This window comes from Elephas maximus, chromosome 4 (assembly GCF_024166365.1).
Source record: "Elephas maximus indicus isolate mEleMax1 chromosome 4, mEleMax1 primary haplotype, whole genome shotgun sequence".
Lineage (NCBI taxonomy): Eukaryota > Metazoa > Chordata > Mammalia > Proboscidea > Elephantidae > Elephas > Elephas maximus.
Window position 1 is genome coordinate 31554918 of NC_064822.1, and position 18726 is coordinate 31573643.

The following is an 18726-nucleotide window of genomic DNA, read 5'->3' on the forward strand; positions in this document are numbered from 1 at the left end:
GATGTCCTTGATGTCATTCCACAACTTGTCTGGTCTTCGGTCACTCGTGTTCAATGCATCAAATCTATTCTTCAGATGGTCTCTAAATTCAGGTGGGATATACTCAAGGTCATATTTTGGCCCCTGGCCTTGTTCTGACTGATGATATTGAGCTTTTCCATCGTCTCTTTCCACAGATGTAGTCATTTTGATTTCTGTGTGTTCCATCTGGTGAGGTCTATGTGTACAGTCGCCATTTACATTGGTGAAAGAAGGTATTTGCAATGAAGAAGTCGTTGGTCTTGCAAAATTCTATCATTCCATCTCCGGCATTGTTTCTATCACCAAGGCCATATTTTCCAACTACTGATCCTTCTTTGTTTCCAGCTTTCCCATTCCAATCACCAGTAATTTATCAATGCATCTTGATTGCATGTTTGATCAATTTCAGACTGCAGCAGCTGATAAAAATCTTCTATTTCTTCATCTTTGGCCTTAGTGGTTGGTGCGTAAATTTGAATAATAGTCGTATTAACTGGTCTTCCTTGTAGGTGTATGGATATTATCCTATCACTGACAGCGTTATACTTCAGGATAGATCTTGAAATGTCCTTTCTGAAGATGAATGCAACACCATTCCTCTTCAAGCTGTCATTCCCAGCATAGGAGGCTATATGATTGTCCAATTCAAAATGGCCAATACCAGTCCATTTCAGCTCACTAATGCCTAGGATATCGATGTTTATGTGTTCCATTTCATTTTTGATGATTTATGATTTTCCTAGATTCCTACTTCGTACATTCCAGGTTCCTATTATTAATGGATGTTTGCAACTGTTTCTTCTCATTTTGAGTCATGCCACATCAGTAAATGAAGGTCCCGAAAGCTTTACTCCATCCACGTCATTAAGGTCGACTCTACTTTGAGGAGACAGCTCTTCCCCAGTCATCTTTAGAGTGCCTTCCAACCTGGGGGGCTCATCTTCCAGCACTATATCAGACAATGTTCTGCTGCTATTCATAAGGTTTTCACTGGCTAATGCTTTTCAGAAGTAGACTGCCGGGTCCTTCTTCCTAGTCTGTCTTAGTCTGGAAGCTCAGCTGAAACCTGTCCTCCATGGGTAACCCTGCTGGTATCTGAATACTGGTGGCATAGCTTCCAGCATCACAGCAACACACAAGCCCCCACAATACGACAAACTGACAGACATGTGGGGGCCATCACCGTGAGGCTACAGTAATCCTATTCTCTTTAATGGAATTGTTTAAATTATAGTTTTCCCTTGTTTTGCACATCCCAGCCACGACTCTACCATTTCCCCTAAGCACAGGTGTTTTTCATTATTTTATAGGTTAACCAACTAATGTCAGGCATATATTTACTCGTAAAACACTGCATTAAGGGGCATTTCTTTTACATTTGTTTTCTTTTACAGATATTTGCTATCAGCTGCAGAACTGGGCTGTTTTATGACATTAAAATATATATATATATATATATATGAAAATGTGAAGCTCCCAAAGTAGCTTTTGAGAAGGTGAAAGGAAGAAAAGTCTAATTACAGAGAAGATGCGGACTGATTTGTGCTAAAGAAATTTATAAACCAAAGCCCCCACACTTAAGGCGTTAATGCATTCAGTGAGTCTGCATGAAAAAGGAGTTCCAGTTTAAAATACCGTCTAAAACTTCGGAAACCCTGGTAGCATAGTGGTTAAGTGCTATGGCTGCTAACCAAGAGGTCGGCAGTTTGAGTCCACCAGGCGCCCCCTGGAAGCTCTATGGTGCAGTTCTACTCTGTCCTATAGGGTCGCTATGAGTTGGAATTGACTCAACAGCAGTGGGTTTTGGGTTAAAGCTTTCTTCAGTGGCTGCAGGGCACAAAAAATGCCGTTTCTTTTATTTCAAAAGGCATCTTCTGACCGTGTGCCTTCAAGGTGTGACTGGCCTTTCTGGCTTTGCTGTAAAATAAAAAACTCTGGTATTCTTTTCAAATCTAAATATTCTGTATAGTAAAACAGCTTTTCTGTTTTTTTTTTTTTTTTTTAATTGAGGAAATGGAATCATAGTTATACAGTTACAGACCTAATAGAAAAACCTTAGTAGGCCTTTTCCAAAACTGACTATTGGCATGCTGGCAACGGGTGGGATTTAGCTCTAGAGTACTCTCACGTGAATTTGAAGTTAGTGTTTTCAGCAGTGGACAGAAAATGCCTTACTTTTGTTGAAAAGTTCAGGCAGCTTAAAAATATTTAAACTAAACATAACTGAGACTCAGAACCCAAAGCAACATTTCTTTAGAAATGTGGGATCCTGCCTGGAACCAACTGGTTCAGGGAAGAGTCTGCTAGGAATGAGTATATTAGTGCCACCAAAAGTCACTGCTCTATAAAGGAGAGGGACAAAAAAGAATCACTTCCTCCTTCAAGGGACAACTATAGGAAAGCACAAATCTGCGCCTGTGCTGGGGTCTGGGGTGGAGAAAGTTGTTTTAAACCTACATGGAAACTGCGGGCTGACCAGTGCCTCACTGCGAAGGAGACAGGCTACACACCAAGGCATCTGTTTTGTTTTTAAATTAACATTTAAAAAAAAAAATTAAAAATAATATATGCATAGGATAAAATATAAACAGCAGAGAAGCCCAGAAGTTGAAAATAAAAGCCTCTGTCTTCACCAGACCCCTAGTCCCTCTTTCTATTTTCTTGGGCATGTATCGTTCCAGGGATCTTACAGGACAGAGTAGAACTGCCCCATAGGGTTTCCAAGGAGCTCTTGGTGGATTCAAACTGCTGACCTTTTGGTTAGCAGCCGTAGCTCTGAACTACTACATCACCAGGGTTTCCTCTAGAAAATTATAATGTATATATAAGTACACAGAAAATGTATATGCTTTTTTACACCCTTTTTAAAAAAAATAAATGGACCGTTGAGTAATGTGCTCCCTTAAACAATCAATTATATGAAGCCAAACAGTCAATATTTAGCCAAAAGCAAAGATGAGAAGGCAAGGAGGGGAAGGGAAGCTAGGTCAATGGAAACAGAAAAAAAAGAATGGAAATAATGAGAACGCTGACACGTTGCGAAAATTGTAACCAATGGCACGGTATAAAAATTATTAAATGGGAACCTAATTTGCTCTGTAAACTTTCACCTAAAACACCATAAAATATCTAAAAACTAAATGAGTAGGATCACACTCAGATCACACTGCTCTGTGACTTGTACTGTCCACCTAGTGTGTCTCCACTACATGTCCATATCAATCCTAAGGATTGATTTCATTTGCTGTAGCGACCACAGTAAATTGTATTATCTGGGTGTATCATAATATACTCTCAAGCATTCCAACTAAAATTCAAATTGGTGAGTCTTTTTGACAGAAAATTGGGCAATACCTTCGGACACTAGTGATCCAATATGATATGCAGGAATTTGTCCTGCTGTGCTAAACACCTACACAGATACAAGGATGGTCATTATAGGACTGTTCAAAACAAAGCCAAGAAAAAAAAAAAAAAAAACCTGTTGCCATTGAGTCAATTCCAACTCACAGTGACCCTATAGGACAAAGCAGAACTGCCCCATAGGGTTTCCAAGGAGCTGCTGGTGGATTTGAACTGCTGACCTTTTGGTTAGCAGCCAAGCTCTTAACCATTGTGCCACCAGGGCTCCATTGTTCATAATAAGGGGGGAAAAAAGAAGCAATCTAAATGGTGATTAAAAGAGGTCAAGTTAATAAAGTATAGGGCCACTATTAAAACTGCTCTGAAGAGAGGAGAGTTTTAAATCAGAGTTTCTGTTATTCTCAGCATCATACACACACACACACACTCTCTCTCTCTCCCTCTCTCCATAAAGAAACTGAAACCATCTTTTACGAGACAATTGCTGGAGCTGCTTTCTTCTGCTATCTTAAAAGTTAGCCTGAAAAAAGATTCAAGTTAAATTATCTGACGAAGGGAACCCATGCAAGGTTTCCTTGTGCAAAATTCAGACAATTAAAAGAGAAAACTATCCTCTGGAAAAGCACGCAGAATGATGGCTGGGGCCCGTTTACCCTACTAATGATCAACCGCTAAGAAACCCTGATGACATCCATGTGACATTCTGAGAGGTGTATTACAAACATTCTTAACATCAGAGGCTGAAAAAGACCAAGGGTCCATTGGAATCTCTGTTCTCCAATCCTTTCTAAAAAAATGGGTGAAGCAGCATTTCTGCCCTTTCTTTTCAGTTTGCTTCACTTCTGAGTAGAGCCCTGGTGGCACAGTGGTTAAGAACTCAGCTACTAACCAAAAGGCTGGCAGTTCAAATCCACCAACTGCTTCTTGGAGACCCTAGGAGACAGTTCTACTCTGTCCTATAGGGTCGCCATGAGTTGGAATCGACTTGACGGCAGTGGGTTTTGCTTCTCAGTGGCAAGTAGCATGGCCAAAGAAAGTCTTTTCCAAAAATTTATGGTGCTCCAGTACAAACCAATGCAAACATGTCACTGAGGAGGTCTTCTGGATCTGAGCAGAGCACAGGGCAGAGCAAACAGCCAGGGAGGAGCCCCAACATCTCTGAGGACAGCCCCACCAGCAGTTTTCTGGGGCCAACGGGACGATCACCTGCACTTACTAACTCTCGAAAAACTGATAAGGAGCCCTGGTGGCACAATGGTTAAGCCCTCAGCTGCTAACTGAAAGGTCAGCAGTTCCAACCTACCTGGTGGCTCCCTGTGGAAGAAAGACCTATCTGCTACTATAAAGATTACAGCCTAGGAAACCCTATGGGCAGTTCTGCTCTGTCAAATAAGGTCACTAGAAGTTGGAATTGACTCAACTGTAAAACTGATGGTGGGAAACAGCCTTATAATTCTGTTATCACTTATCACTCCTGTTGCTTAATTATGAGCAAATGGAAAGGAGTTTAAAGTACTGGGCAATGGCAAATAGGAGGTATGAAATGAAGCCATAATATAGAATTCTAAGGAGGGCAGTGGTGGTTCAGTGGTAGAATTCTCCCCTTCCATGCAGGAGACTAGGGTTTAATTCCCAGCCAATGTGCCTCATCCACAGCTGCCATCTGTCAGTGGAGGCTTGTGTGTTGCTACGATGCTGAAGAAGTCTCAGCGGAGCTTCCAGGCTAAGATGGACTAGGAACAAGGGCCTGATGATCTATTTCTGAAAATCCGCTAATGAAAACCTTATGGATCACAACAGTCTGATCTGGAACCGATCATGGGGATGGCACAGGACTAGGCAGCGTTTCACTCCATTGTGCATGGGGTTGCCATGAGCTGGGGGCCAACTTGACGGCACCTAGCAATGTAGCATACTAGGGCTTCCAAAAACCCTTTGCAGTTGAGTTGGTTCTGATTCATAGCAACCCTATAGGACAGAAGGAACTGCCCCAAAGGGTTTTCAAGGAGCAGCTGGTGGATTAGCAGCAGAACTCTTAACCACTACTACGCCACCAGGGCTCAATTCTAGGACTTAAGAGGCCTCAAAGGCTATCACTTTCCTTTACTTTAGAAGGACTGTACTTGTGCCATCATGTAAATTAGTTGTACATTCCTTTCTGCCAAAGGAGCCCTGGTGGCGCAGTAGTTACATGGTCGAAGGCTAACAGAAAGGTCAGTGGTTTGAACCCGCCAGCGCTCCACAAGAGAAAGATGTGGCTGTCTGTTTTCTTAAAGATTACAGCCTTGGAAACCCCATGAGGCAGTTCTACTCTGTCACATAGAGTTGCTATGAGTTGGCATCAACTCAACAGGACGCAACAACGATTTTTCCGTAAAATCTCTAGAGAAGGATTTTTCAAAGAGTGTAACATTGTGCATTTGCTGTTGTAATTCATGCAACTAACCAAAATACCCATTGCTGTTGAGTGGATGACAACTCACAGCGACCCTATAGTTGAGAGTAGAACTGCCACATAGCGTTCCCAAGGCTGTAATCTTTAAGAAAGTAGACTGCCACATCTTTCTTCTGGGGAGTGCTGGTGGGTTCAAACCGCTGACCTTTTGGTTAGCAGTCGAGCACTTAACCACTGCAGCACTGGGGCTTCTTATTCATAAACTCAGTAGTTCTGTGGTCTGGAAACAAAAGTACCAGAGCATCCTGTCATTAGGATAAACACCCAACCACCGGCCGTCTCCCTCCTTTGCCCCTGATGCCTCCCCACCTCAGAGTGACCTCCATAAAATTCTTTCACTGCAGCCCAAGGTCCCAGGGCCCCTCACTGTCCAGATGCCACACAATTTTCACCACCAGCCAAGGAGGGCTTGTTTTCTAGGGATCTGCCTGCACTTACTGAACTAACAAAAATCCTTTTTGGTTTTACAGAGGATAGCAGGTTTAGTAACCTCAGAATCTTGCTCTATTTTCATATCATGACTCCATAAAAAAGAAGAAGAAAACTCACTCTTTACCCCATATTTTGTCTCAGCAGCAGTTACACATTAAACACAAAAGCAGGGAAGTTTGTGAGAACTCAGTTGATATTGGAACTGCTTACAGCGAAGTTCTACCCTGAAATACGAAGTGATCCAAATCCACAAGCAGAGCCCTGCCTTTGTGCTTTACAATTCACAATAAAAGCAGATCCCAAACTTGGATCTCCTAAGGACTTCTAAAAATTTTTTTTTTTTTTTAGCTTCCAGTAAATTACGTGCTCGCCTGCTAAAGAAAAGGCTGAGGAAGGAAATCTAGAGGGAAGCTTGATTGTCTGCGAATTAAAGCGCTTTCCCACCCTACCTGTTCATCTCTTCAGCGGCCACAACTGAAGAGAAAAGCAAAGTCCTCTGCGACTGACACCATTTTCCAGGATGATTTGTTTTCACATAAATAGATTTTTGAAAACCACTCCCCATCGGCTTTAAAACAGGAGGGTTCCTGATCAAGTTAAATTGATGAATAGCCAAGAAAAGAGCCTGAGCTGTAAACACCTTCTAGAAATTGCTTCCCTCCTGCTCAGGAGCACTTCAGCTTGCTACCTCACCATCAGCCCACCTGGGAGGAAGTTCTAGTTCAACTTCCTAGGCTGGGGGATTTTCATGCCTTTCTTTCTGAATAAAAAATTTCCATGGAAATTCCAAAATGTTTTAAAAAGAAAATAACAAAATATATAAAGAACAATAATTCCATTATTAAGAGGCTTTTTAAATTCAGATGCTGCATTTTATTTTGATACTAGCACACCTACTTGTGTATAGGGTCACTATGAATCAGAATCGACTCGACGGCACTGGGTTTTTTTGGTTTACTTGTGTTCATCAATGGAGAACCTGGGCTACTAGTAAGTAATGGAGCCACAAGTCCAATCCAGTCAGTCTAGTTCTTCAGTTGGATCCAATAAACCTTTATTAAACCCTACTAGGTACAAAGAGGAGCCCTGGTGGCGCAGCGGTTAAGAGTTCAGCTGCTAACCAAAAGGTCAGCGGTTGAAATACACCAACTGCTTCTTTGAAACCCCGTAAGACAGTTCTACTCTGTCACATAGGGTCGCTATGAGTCAGAATCGACTCAACGGCAACGGGATTGATTTGGTTTTTTAAGTGCAAAGCACACTGCTAGATGCAATCTCTATTAATGAACATATAACCTCTGAACTGTACAACAATTAAGTGTAATGCAAAGCTTTAATGGACTTCTAAAACAGGATCCGTGAGTAAAAAAAAATGTTAAAGAATATTCACTAGAGATTCCACAACCATTTGGAATTCTGGCGGCCTACTACTATTTGATTTCCTAACACTTTTTCTGCCTTAAAAATTATCACTTTACACAATACAGGGGAGGTCAGCACAATTGGACTAAACCAAAAGCAAAGAAGTTTCCTGAATAAACTGAATGCTTCGAAGGCCAGAGTAGCAGGGGCGGGAGTCTGGGGACCATGGTTTCAGGGGACATCCAAGTCAACTGGCATAATAAAATCTATTAACAAAGCATTCTGCATTCCACTTTGAAGAGTGGGCTCTGGGGTCTTAAACGCTAGCAAGCAGCCATCTAAGATGCATCAGTTGGTCTCAACCCACCTGGATCAAAGGAGAATGAGGAACACCAATGACACAAGGCGATTACGAGCCCAAGAGACAGAAAGGGCCACACGAACCAGTGACTACATCATCCTGAGAAGAGAAGAACTAGATGGTGCCCGGCTACAACTGATGACTGCCCTGACAGGGAACACAACAGAGAACCCCTGAGGGAGGAGGAGAGCAGTGGGATGCAGACCCCAAATTCTCATAAGACCAGACTTAATGGTCTGACTGAGACTTGAAGGACCCTGGTGGTTATGGCCCCCAGACCTTCTGTTGCCCCAGGACAGGAACCATTCCCAAAGCCAACTCTTCAGACATGGATTGGACTGGACAATGGGTTGGAGAGGGATGCTGGTGGGGAGTGAGCTTCTTGGATCAGGTGGACACTTGAGACTCTGTTGGCATCTCCTGCCTGGAAGGGAGATGAGAGGGAGGAGGGGGTTCGAAGCTGGCGAAAAAGGACACGAAAAGAGAGAGTGGAGGGAGGGAGCAGGCTGTCTCATTAGGGAGAGAGTAATTGGGAGTGTGTAGCAAGGTGTATATGGGTTTTTGTGTGAGAGACTGACTTGATTTGTAAACTTTCACTTAAAGCACAATAAAAATTATTTAAAAAATAAAAAATAAAATAAATTACTGCTTTGTGGTTCATATTTGGATGGAAACTGTGGATGAAATACATTCATATTTGCTTTAGGATTCATAGATCTGCCCTTGAGATAACCAGAGCCATCCCTAGTGTCACCATGCAATGCTGGGAAAAAGGGTTCTACCCTGCAGGTAATGCCACTCCTGTGACCACTGAAGTTATCAGCGACTGAGTGAACTTGCCTCAGCAGCTCAGGGTCGAAATGCCTTCAGAGTTCCAGGTGATGAGCCTGGCCAACACTCGCACTAACAGCCTTCTTCCAGGAGTGCGGAACCTCAACAGTTCTCAACAGCCAGCCGAACATGGACATATCAGAAAAATTAGGAAAATCATTAGGAAAAACCTGGAACTAATATAGTATTTTCTCCTGGCTAGGAACACTGCTGCTAAAAATAACACAATGAAAAACATATTTGTCTCTTCCATACAATGGATGGAGAATATAATTACGGGCTGTGCTTCTCTCTGGGATGCAGACCAGGGAGGGAGGTGCCAACATCTAGACCACAAAAGGAGTGAAAGACAGTGCCACCAATTCCTAGCTCATTCCCTGTCCTGTGGCAATGCCCACAAGCCCTTGGTGACTTGGTTTCCTGCGCAAGAATACCTGTGACATCAAAACGTGACTCTTCCTGTGGGGCCAAGAAAAATCGGAGGCAAGTAAGATTTAAAATGTTAAGTCTGTGAAGTGGCTCGGGATCCAATCAGATAAAAAAGTAAATTATTATCACTTTTATAGCCTATCTAGAAAAAACTGTCATAACCAGTTGCCACAGTCAACTCCGACTCCTAGCAACCCCACGTGTGTCAGGGTAGAACTGTGCCCCACAGGATTTTCAAGACTGATTCTTTGGAAGTAGCTTGCCGGCCTTTCTTTCAAGGTACCTCTGGGTGGGCTCCAATCACCAAACTTTTGGCTAGCAGCCTAGCGTGTCAACTGCACAGCCCAGGGACTCTACCACAAGCATGAGTAATGTAAAAACAAGTATATCCTAGCTACCCTGGTGGTACATGGCTGCTAACCAAAAGGTTGGAAGTTCAAATCCACCAGGTGCTCCTTGGAAACCCTGTGGGGCAGTTCTACTCTGTCCTATAGGGTCGCTATGAGTCGGAATCGACTCGATGGCAACAGGTTTGGTATTTTTGGTTTTGGTTTTGACACACTTCACAGTTTGCATTTTAGTTAATTTATATAAATAATTGTTGCTGTTGGAAGTTATGTCAATAACCCATTAATCTTCTTTACACCACTAAAATGAGGGAAAAAATTGCAGGAAATGTGGAAAGACAGTCTATTATGTTGTCTTCTCAAGTGTCTCTCTGAGCCAGTTCCTTTGTCCATAAAGTGGGAATAAAAAGACTCTGCTATGCAACCAATGTCACAAAACAATTCATGTGTAAATTTTTGAAGGAGAAACTAATTTGTGTCATAAACTTTCACCTAAAATACAAAAAAAAAAAGACTGCTAGCTTAACTATGTTGTTGTAACAATGAGATGAAGTCAAGGATGTGGAAACATTTTATAAACAGTCCGGCGTTACATAAACAGCAAACAAAAATGATAGCTAACAGATGGAGCACTAATGCTGAGAACTGTGCTTACATTTTCTCATCGAATCCTCATGCACCGCAATTATCACCCCCATTTTACAGAGGAGAAAACTGAGGCTCAAAGATGTGAATTTACTTTCCCCAAGTTACACAGCTAGTAAGCGGCGAGGCCTGGAATCAAAACCTAGGCATTCTGATCTCAGAGGCAAGAAAGTTGTTTTGTCACTTAACTATTCCGCAGTAACGCGGTAGCATAACAATCGAACACAAATGTTAGCTACAGTGCTACTCCACAGTATCTTCTGGCAAAATTCAGGAGGTTCTCACACATTAGACAGTTCTGAAGCACTTCAATGCCTGCTCCACTTACTCCAAAGTAGATTTTGTTTCCAGAGTCGCAATTCCCATTTCATAGTGTCTTTAAATCGTTCTGAACTCCGTGCCTAGCTGTTCAAACCGCACCCTCAAGTCCTTGAACTAACTCCTTCAAATGAACTTCACTGATCTACAGCTACCTTTAGTGACTTTTATCACATCCCTCTAGCTGGCAAGACTGTTGACTTAGTCTCACTGGTGACTGATGAAGGAGTCCTGGTGGTGCAATGGTTAAGCGCTCAGCTGAAAACAGAAAGGTTGGTGGTTTGAACTCACCCAGTCGTTCTGCGGGAGAACGACCTGGTTATCTGCTCCTATAAAGGAGCTGTTCGACCCTGTCGAATGGGATCCCCATGAGTTGGAATTGACTCGAAGGCGCACAACAACAGTGACTGATGTAAACAGACAACCCCGTACCACCAAGCAAGGTTTCCTTTTTAGAGCATGCTTTGAAAACTACCTTTTATTACCAACACCCCCCTTCCCCCAGAAGTCTTTATCTGTCTTCTTGGAATTTAGAAGTTCTGCTTCCCTGAAGTTCAGAAACTCTGATAAACAGGATTTTTTCCCCCTCTAATTTCATGAAATGTTTCCGTGAGAAAAGTATACAGGCACATTAAAAAAAAGTACAATGTTCATAAACCTGACTCAAATATTGTGTCTGTAATATTCCACAGATTTTATTTTTGTCATTTTACAACTTAAAAATGCAGAAATGCATGTAGTCCCAATTTCAAGGTCTGTTTTAAAAGTTAAAAAAAAAAAAAAAGGAAAATCTGGGAATAATTCACAAACACATATAGTAACTCAGTTCTCCAACCGTCTTTCTAACCCTTACGTGGGACATTGTTTTTGCATTATTCACAGGCACAATGAGCATAATGCTTCACTTGTTTTTTCAGCTCTATTGAAAAATCTCAGTTCATTCAATAAAAAAGTCCTCAAAAAAAAAAAACCAGCCCCAAAGCTCGAACGAACGCTCAGTGTGGGAAAGCTGTGTTTCTTGATTCAGTTCCTCCTGCCAAGGGAACAAAGCAGGGAAACAGACCTCTGGTGTTTCCAAATAATTTTTTGCAATAACACGGAAGAAAAAAAGGCATATTTACCTGTACCCGGGGCTCCACAGGTGAGGCGGACAGCTAAAGTAGAAAATTTAATTCGTCCTCAGGAAATTTTTGTCTCTAATGGACTCTCCAGTCATCCTTCGGAGCTGTCAGGTAAGCCCCCCTCCATGTCTCTGCTGTTTTCTTTTGCAGTTTTTCCTAGTGAAACTCTTGTCATTTGCATAAAACCTACTTCTAGCCTATAGGATTTTTTGAGTAGCTACTTGTTAAATTGGCTGTCTTGACATGCTCTTTCAGGCATGACATCACAAATCTCCATGGAAACTCTAACCCCACCTGCCTACATGCCAACGTTACCTGTCAGGAGAAGACTTAAACAACCGTCTGAAATAGTTCATTAATGAAACCTTTTTAGGGGCTTTGGATCTCTCTGCACAGTGTAATTTGTGTGGTTTGCAGGCACTTAGCCAAGAATGATGGCTTCATTTTTCAAAGCCTGAGCTGTTTTGCAGAAAACAATGATCAAAATTATAGGCATTCGTTAATCCGCCCCTCCCTGTCTAACAATGCACCTAATCGCACAAGAAAAGCCTACGGTGGCCCATGTGCCACTCTCTGCAGGATAAAGTAATAAAAACTTAGGTTTTAAAAAACCTTCAGTTGATACTTCTAAGGTTTTTCCACTCTGTGCTCCAGCAACCCCCTTCCTACTTTTTACTGGCAAAACTTGCAAAACAGGTTCCCCACAGGGGAGAGAAAGGAGAGCGAGAGAGCGAGAAAGCCAGAGAGCGAGAAAGCCAGAGAGGGAGAGCGAGAGACAGAGACAGAGACAGACAGAGAGACAGAGAGAAAGTGTGCATCCGTGCACATTTTCTCTGGTTCTCCTCAGCTGGAGGTGTGGAGGACTTGTTAACTCTTTCCTAACATACCATATCTTATGTACTTCTGTCCTAGTTAGTTTACTTAAGTTACCAGAATAACATGGAAATCTATGTTTTTGGCGTTTGGCGAATGGTCAATAGAGTGGAAGATTCATTCGTTCATTTCATTAACTTATTCTTGTCTTCTATCCCAAATTTTATGGAATCCTGACTGTTGACAAGAAATTTCTGCCAAATGTGTGCACAAACCCACTTGGTAACTCTGGGCTCAGTGCCTTTTCTTCTCATTCCTAAACTCACTGCAGACACGCCTCACATTCCCACATGCAGGACTGCTAGCCTAAGGCACCAAGCAAGGTTTGAATGCTTACTCAGGACCCATGGGCGTTTACAATAATGTTATCTAACTAGGTGGGACTGAGCTGGGAGCCCGAGGAAGTTAAACACACAGAATGCGCTGAGAAACAATTTAAAAGCAGCCTGACACAGATTCTGATACAACACTGCACACCGTCTTGGAAACAACAGGAGCTGAAAGAACAGCCTGCTTTAACTTGCCACAGATCCCGCCGCAAACACCAACAGGATCGGCAGTATCTTCTCTCATAAATCAAAGACCAAATTCAAATATTAACCTCTACACCTTACTGGGCGTCCCCTGGTAGTATGCTGGGCTTCTGACAGAAAGGTTAGAGGTCTAAGTCCACCCAGAGGTGCCTTAAAAGAAAGGCCCAGTGATCTCCTTCTGAAAAATTGGCCATTGGGAACTTTAAGGGAGCACGGTTCTACTCTGACACACGTGGGATCGCCATGAGTTGGAGTCGAGTCAGCAGCAACCCGTAACACCTTAATGAGCCCTCCCTGGTCTTTGCAGAGAGAGCAATCATCCGTAAGAGCACAATCTTTGAGAATTCCAAAGGGCTCTTTTCATGGAAGCAATTGGAAATGCTTTGAACCCCTCCCCTGACTGTTCTGAGAGTTTTGCATCGCCCTAGTTCCCAGTCAACAGATGGGACATTACCTTCGAAGGGAACGGAGACCTGCCCTGGCTTAATACAGCCGCTACAGTTGGAACACTTCTCCGAAGCAAGAGTCTTGTCAAAGATTCAATTACTGCCTCTGTGAGGTGAAAATACATCCAGATGAAACCCAGGCTTGTGCTTTACCCAGCGGGGCACAAACACAACATGAAACAAACAAAAATAAGAGCTAACCAGATCTAGGCTTTATTCAGTAAAATTCAAAGGTGGGATGCAGGCACTATTCAATTGCATTTATTCCTTAAAGTTCCAGGAGAGAGAGGAGAATGAGAAAGTGAATTCAGCACTCAGAGCAGTTATAAATTATGCTGAATCTTCCTTTTGGGTTATGGAGGAGATTACAAAATCTCAGCTTTTACTTACAGAATTCAAGCTTGGGAAAGAGCAAGTGAGACAAGTCAGAATTTGAAAGCAAGGCAAATGTAGATGGTAACATCATGCTCCGATATGAAAGCAACCAGATTAACTCATGAATCAGCCGGCAAGCAGAGGCAACAGGGAATGAAGAATTTGGAACCACTGACGACATCATGGAAACCCTGGTGGTGTAGTGGTTAAGAGCTACTACTGCTAACCAAAAGGCCAGCAGTATGAATCCACCAGGCGCTCCTTGAAAACCCCATGGGGCAGTTCTACTCTGTCCTACAGGGTCGCTATGAGTCGGAATCGAATCGACGGCAATGGGTTTGGGTTTTTTTGGTTTTGGATGACCTCATCACGATGAAGTGTTGTTACGTGCCATCACATCGATTCTGACTCATAACAAGTTTGTGTGACAAAGTAGAACTGCCCCATTGGGTTTCCTAGGCTGTAATCTTTACGGAAGCAGATCACCAGGTCTTTCTCCCACCAACGTTTTAGTTAGCAGCTGCGCACTTAACTGGTGTACCACCAGGGCTCCTTACGATGATGTAGAAAACGTAAAATACTGGGAGAAGGGAAAGTTTTGGGGAACAACAACCTCAGTAACAAGGACAACAAATATGATGGCCGAGCAGAAATGCCAAGGCTTGATTAGAGGTGACCAGTCCAGTTAAAATTTTTCCTACCATCCCCCAAAGAGAAAAACATAAACCTGACTAAACTTTAAAAGCTTCATGATTTCCCAGATAGCAATTCAGCACCACACTAAACAAACTGGAGCTTGATAAATTGTTTTTAAAAACAAAGAAGGTCTTTAGTTCTTCAATTTAGCAACACCATTGCATTCCTGTGACTAACTTGGATACAGACAGGATTCTTTCTCCTGAATTTGTTTCTCAACATGTCTATTATATAACAGAGGTTAAAAAATTGATCCCTGAGGACTAATGGACCACAACTACCACAGCCTCCACAAGACTGAGTCCAGCACAACTAGATGGTGCCCAGCTACCAGCACTGACTGCTCTGACAGGGATCACAATAGAGGGTCCTGGACAGAGCTGGAGAAAAATGTAGAACAAAATTCAAACTCACAAAAAGAGACCAGACTTACAGAGACTGTAAGAAACCCCAAGAGTATGGCCCCCAGACACGCTTATAGCTCAGAATAAAGTCTGTCCTGAGTTTTATCCTTCAGCCAAAGATCAGACAAGCTCATAAAACGAAATAAGACTAAATGGGCACATCAGCCCAGAGGCAAGGACGAGAAGGCAGGAGGGGACAGGAAAGCTGGTAATGGGGAACCCAAGGTCAAGAAGGGGAGAGTGCTGACGTGTCATGGGGTTGGCAACAAATGTCACAAAACAGTATGTGTACTAATTGTTTAATGAGAAACTAATTTGCTCTGTAAAACTTCATCTAAAATACAATAAAAAAAAAAAACTGATCACTGAAAAAGTCCATGAAAACATAAGAATATAAAAAATTGCTGAAAGAGGTTGGATTTGACTATTTATGACCTGAATTTTCTTGGTAAAAAAACATGAGATTCTGACTCATAGTGCCCTATAGGACAGAGTAGAACTGCTCCATAGGGTTTTCAAGGCTGTAAATCTTTGCAGAAGCAGAATGCCACACCTTTCTCCCATGGAGCGGCCAGTGGGTCGAAACCACTGCCCCCTCGGTTAGCAGCTGAGCGCTTAACCACTATCATATAGGAAGAGAATACTTTTTTTTAGTAGAAAAAGAAATACTTCTAAAATTAAAATAGCCAATACTTAATTAAAGCTTAAAACAATATGATGTAAAAACGATTACCATCCCCATTTTACAGATGGAGAAAGTGAGTCTCAGAGAGTTTAGGTAATTTGATCAAAGTTTCACGGCTACTAAGTACTGGAGTCTGGATTTGAATCCATGCAGGCCCAGGATATGAACCCCAAACCCATGCACCTAACCATAAGGCACTGTTTCTCCAAGTTAGAAAAATTGCTTCTAATTGGGGATATCAAAACTCTAACTACACTAAACCAGATGAAAAAGAGTTAGTAGACTAACCTGAAAATACATATTGGATCACAAAGAGTTAAGATAGGTCTTTTGCAGTTTCTCCCAGATACGCCAAGTCAACATATGGTACGGAGGTCTGGGAGGGTCCAGACCAGCATATTATATATCAGCACAACAGCAGCAGGAGGGGCGAAGCAGCCACTTAGCTTCAGGCTGCCTGTTGCCTGCTGACAAGCAGAGCAGTGTTAACGTATTACAATCCAGGACTCAGCCCTCATAACCCCAGGCCAAACAGACCACTACGATGCAGGTGAGACTGAGTGCAACGCTAGGAACACAGCAAGCGCTCCACAACCATCTGCAGTCTGAAGTTCTGGTTCAAGAAAACTGAAAATGTTTTTGTTTGTGTTCTTTTTTAAAGGATAAATTTAGTAAGTCAAGAACATACTATAAGTATAATCAAAAGAATAAGGGCACTTGGATTTTTGAATGAAACAATGGAACCCAACTGTGGTAATTTCTTAATGCTGAGTCCTTGGTCTTTGGCTCTGTTGTTGTTGTTATTTTTGAAATTACCACTTTTTTTTTTTCCCAACTTTTGCTATATGGTGCTGATAATCCCAATATCTATCTGGCCAAGTCTTACTTTTTGGCCTGGGTGCCAGTCCTCTCCTACCTCCAATAGTCATTTTCATTTGGGGTACCTACTGTCATTTCGATATAGCTTGTCAAAATTCTAAGCTTAGCCCTGGTGGTGCAGGGATTAAGTGTTTGGCTGCTAACCAAGAGATCAGCAGTTCAAATCCACCAGCTGCTTCTTGGAAACCTTATAGGGCAGTTCTACTCTGTCCCATAGGATCCCTGAGTCAGAGCCAACTCGACAGCAATGGGTTTTTAATCATTATGGGAGCAGATCATCAGGTCGTTTCTCCTGCAGAGCCTCTGGGTAGATTTGAACAGCCAGCCTTTCGGTGAGCAGCCGAGCACTGAACCAGTGCACCACCAGATCTCCTTATAAAATATACTAGTGATAATCACATCGTATATCAGTTGTTAAACTAAATGCCAATGGGCTGAATTCTTCCATTAAAAGACAAAGACTAACAGATTGGGCTAAGAAAACAAAACCGAGTTTTATGTAGTTTCTAATAAACACATTATATTAATAGGAAAAAGCTGACATACCAGACAAATGCAAACAAATGTAAATCAAGAGCGGTGATATTCATATTAAAAGTTAACGAACACTAAACAGTTCATTTGCTAACAGTCGCTAACATTAAAAGACATAGGATACAAAGAAGGCATGATTTTGATAAATTTGTTTGCAACAAATAACAAAGCAACTAAAAATGTAAATAAAAATTACTAGGAATGTAAGGGAAAAGGGAAACTGGACAAAAATACAATTATATTGGTAGGCTTTATTATAATTTGCTCAGAACTGAACAGTTCAAGAAGAATAGACTAAGAACAAAGAAAAAATGAATAATACAACCAACAAGCGTGACATATATATGTGTCCATATAATACATATAAAATATATAACTATCCATGAATATCTATGGAACACTTACAAACACCGATTGTATATTTGAGTATTCAAAAAAATTTAATAAAATTTAAAAGTAGAAGCTTATAGGCTGCATTCTCTGATCACTTCGAATAAAATTATAAATAAATGATAATTTGGACTACTTGAAAATTAAACATTCCAAGACAACACTCAAATCAAAGAGAAAATCCAAACTAAAATTATTAACTCTCTTGAAAGCAAGAAAATGGAAGCTATTTCACATAAAACTGAAGGACACAGTGCAAGCTGGACTCAGGAAATGTATAACATTAAATGCCTTCATTATTAAATGAGAAATACTAAAAATAAACAAACTTAATGCTCATTTTAAGAAATGTAAAAGGAAACTAGGAAAAGGCAGTTAATTAAGATAAAAGCTGAAAATAATGAGATAGAAACAATAATGCGAAAAGGATACATAAATGAAAGCTGGTTCTCTGAATAAAACTGATAAACCTCCACAACCCTGGTTGAAGAAAGAAGAGGAGAGAGAGCAAAAATGATCTTTGCCCTCTAAGAGCTTATATAAGGAACACTGGTGGCGCAGTGGTTAAGCGCTCAGCTGCTAACCAAAAGGTTGGCAGTTCCTAGCCCTCAGCCACGTCACAGGTGAAAAGTGTGTCAGTCTGCTTTCATAAAGATGATAGCCTTGGAAACTATGGGACAGTTCGGCTCTGTCCCATAGGGTGGCTGTGAGTCGGAGTCCTCTCAATGGCAGTGGTGTTTTGTTTTTAGGAGATCATATGGGGACAAAGCTTCCCCTTGGTACTGAACTAGATATAAAATGTATGTTGTTTGGAGTAATTGGAGGAAGAATCATGAATGGGAGAAGATCGATAGTTCTCACACATTTTGTATTCAATATGCTTTCATATACAACAATGTTCCAGTTCATTTGATTTGTTTAAAAACAAGGTAGGGAGGGAGGGAGGGAAAGGAGGAAGGGAGGCAGGGAGGAAGGAAATAAAGAGGCAGGGAAGGAGGGAGGGAGAGATGCCCTATGGTGCACTGGCCTTGACTTCCTAACTTAAATGCCTTCTCCTTAATGAAAAGACTTTCAATATGTATTCAACATCTGCTACAGTGTAGATATCTCATCTCATCCTCATCATAACAGTATTCGGTCTCACTTTACAGTTAAGATATGAAAGCTTCAAGGAAATTGACTGACTTGTCTGTGATCACACAGGGAGGAAGAAAAGAAGAGAAAGA

The 18726-nt window shown here is 41.7% G+C and overlaps 1 protein-coding gene across 11 annotated transcripts in view; it reads right to left on the bottom strand.

The window, feature by feature from the left end:
* The window catches only part of KIAA1217 (KIAA1217 ortholog), a 584613-nt gene that overhangs the window by 359305 nt on the left and 206582 nt on the right, over nt 1-18726 (bottom strand). The window contains exon 1 of one of the 11 annotated variants that reach the window (XM_049881829.1): nt 11686-17141. The exons of the other annotated variants lie outside the window; for them this stretch is intronic. The gene's annotated coding sequence lies outside the window, so the exon portion shown is untranslated. Of the gene's footprint in view, nt 1-11685; nt 17142-18726 lie in introns of those variants that run through there. 11 annotated transcript variants of the gene reach the window in all.